We start from the raw sequence: 3,037 nt of genomic DNA, 5'->3' as shown, positions 1-3,037 counted from the left end.
TATTCCTCAATCTCACTCCTCCCTTTTGTTTCTCTTTTATTTTTGTATCCCCCTATTTGTGTTTCGTCTCGTCAGGTGTGTTGTGTGTGTGTGTGTGTGTGTGTGTGTGTGTGAATGAGAGAGAGAGAGAGAGAGAGAGAGAGAGAGAGAGAGAGAGAGAGAGAGAGAGAGAGAGAGAGAGAGAGAGAGAGAGAGAGAGAGAGAGAGAACTGCAGGCTCATTGTTTTTCTTTTTCGATAGATAATTAGTTAACTGACTTAATTGTTTTATTTCTGCAATGAATTTATCGGCTCTCTCTCAACTCAGCAATATCCTCCTCCCTTTTTTCCTTTTATTCCCTGGTATTCAATTATTTTTTGTTTGCTTGTTTACGCGGATCAAACTCGGCTTCTCTCTGTGTTTGCTTCCAATTCCTCCTTTATCGCTCCTCTTCCCCGCTCGCTCTGTACCTCTTTAATGTAATGGAAAGGGCGCAGTGTATGTAAATTGTGGAAGAAGCAAGAACGGGGTGAAATGCAAAGCTGCGAAATGAAAGGGAGGAATGTTAACGTGGGAGGGCGGGAGGGTGAAGTGAAGGAAGGAAAAGAGAATGAGGAAAAATAATAAAGGAAGGAGGATGATTAATAAAAAAAAATAACAAGAGAAAAAGAAGAAATAGAAGAAGAAAGATGATGATGATGAAGAAGAAGAAGATGATGATGAAGAAAAAAAAGATGAAGAAGATGAAGAAAAGAGGATGAAGAAGAAGGTGAAAAAAGAAGATGCAGAAGAAGAAGATGAAGTAGAAAATAAATAAAAGATATTATTACTCTTTGTTCTTGATGTTAGTATGGTAATGGTGTTGCTTGAGTTGGCGTTTACTCTGTGATAGTGGAGTTAATAGTGTTGTTACTGGTGGTGTTAGTGTTTAGTGTTGACTGTGGTGTTGATAGTGATATGGAAGTGGTGTTTGTGTTGGTGGTGTTTGTGAATGTGGTAATGCAGGCGCTATTTGTTATGCAAGTGATGGTTGTGATGATTGTATTGGCAATGTTATATAGTGATTAGCCTATCCTGCCCTCGAGCTTCTTTTATATCGTATTATCTTAACTTAGGGTTGACTGACGATCTACGTAGACAGCATGTGTGTAACGTTCCACCCTCTGGCTGCGGTTGAAAGTGCCAGCTGTTATTGTTGATGACGTTGTAGTTGTTGTTATTGTTTCTGGCGGTGGCGGTGGTAGTGATTGATGTGGTGGTGGTATTGTTGTTGTTGTTGTTGTTGATGTAGTTGTTGTTGTTGCTTGTGGTGGTGGAGGTGGTTGCAGTGGAGATGTTGATGTTGGTGTTGTTGTTTGTGAAATGGTGGTGGTGGTTGTGGTGTTCTTGCTGGTGGTGGTGGTGGTGGCGGTGTTGATGTTGTTGCTTGTGGTGGTGGTGGTAGGTGCTCAGAGTCATTCACCTCCCACACACACTCACCATGAAGCTTGAGAGGGAAGCCATTGGTCGCCCGGTGGATTGGAGTGAAACAATACCCAGAGAGAGAGAGAGAGAGAGAGAGAGAGAGAGAGAGAGAGAGAGAGAGAGAGAGAGAGAGAGAGAGAGAGAGAGAGAGAGAGAGAGAGAGAGAGACCGGCTCGACCTCGACCATTTTTACCTCATCATCCTCCAAAAGTAGCAGTAGTCTGGGGGTGTGTGTAGAGAGAGAGAGAGAGAGAGAGAGAGAGAGAGAGAGAGAGAGAGAGAGAGAGAGAGAGAGAGAGAGAGAGAGAGAGAGAGAGAGAGAGAGAGAGAGAGAATCGAGAGAGAGAGAGAGAGAATTAATGCGAAAAAAATATCGACCAATTTGAAGATTTTTTTTTTAATGATGTAGATAATTATAAGCGCACAATGTTCACCTTGCGCTTCGATCGATAAAAGTATAATTGGAGACAAATTTAGGCTTAATTGGATGACATATATTTTATTTTAGACTGATATCACACGAGAAGGGAAACTATGAACAGGATCAGTTGAGGGAGCAGGTGGAAGTGGAGTAGGAAGAGGAGAAACCTGGAAGCTTAAAAGAGCAGGCAACAGAAAATATTTGGCCCGTAGCACCAGTAGGCGGTTCTCCTTCTGCAGCCAAAGAGGTGAAGTTCGAGTTATTCAGGAGTCTCTGATACTCTTCGTACACTGTAGCGTGCTGTGGTGGCTGTACAGGGCTACCTCGCTGAACCGCCTTAGGGTATGCTATAACGACATCCAAAAGAGGCTGCTAGGGCTACCCAGATGGACTAACTCATCCCTGACCATCACTGGACATGAGATGAACTGTCTGGCTGTAGCCCTACTGCGTCGACACGCCGTGTATAACATGAAGTGTATAGGGTATAGAGCGATCTGAGAACGCCATCATTATAAACATTATTATCTGTATGGCGATCGATGCGGCGTGAGTGGCTGGTCATTCTGTTTCTAAAGATTAAAGGGGGTGAAAAGAATGATGATTTGAATTTGTTTGTTGGCATTATAACTGTTAATGAGTGGCATTCTATTTTTACTCTTTTTCCCTTTTTTTTTTTATTATTGAGGGCGAAATGAAATGATTACATCAGTGTATTACATACATATTACATTATTATTATTATTATACACACACACACAGTAGTATAGTAGTAGTAGTAGTAGTAGTAGTAGTAGTAGTAGTAGTAGTAGTAGTAGTAGTAGTAGTGAGTAGTTGTAGTAGTAGTAGTAGTAGTAGTAGTAGCACAGTAGTAGTTGTAGTAGTAGTAGTAGTAATAGTAGTAGTAGTAGTAGTAGTAGTAGTAGTAATAGTAGTTAGTAGTATTGTAGTAATAGTATAGTAGTAGCAGTAGTAGTAAGAGTAGTAATAGTAGTAGTAGTAGTAGTAGTAGTAGTAGTAGTAGTTGTAGTACATATAGTAACAGTAGTAGTAGTAGTAGTAGTAGTAGTATCATTAAAAATTTATATACTCAGTTCATCAGGCGTCAGTGACCCACAAAGCAGATTAAATCACGGCCCCATGCATGTTATGGACCGTTTAATTGACATCCTG

This window comes from Eriocheir sinensis, chromosome 67, assembly GCF_024679095.1.
Source record: "Eriocheir sinensis breed Jianghai 21 chromosome 67, ASM2467909v1, whole genome shotgun sequence".
Taxonomy (NCBI): domain Eukaryota; kingdom Metazoa; phylum Arthropoda; class Malacostraca; order Decapoda; family Varunidae; genus Eriocheir; species Eriocheir sinensis.
The sequence above is the reverse complement of the archived record's forward strand: the minus strand, read 5'-3'. Positions refer to the sequence as shown.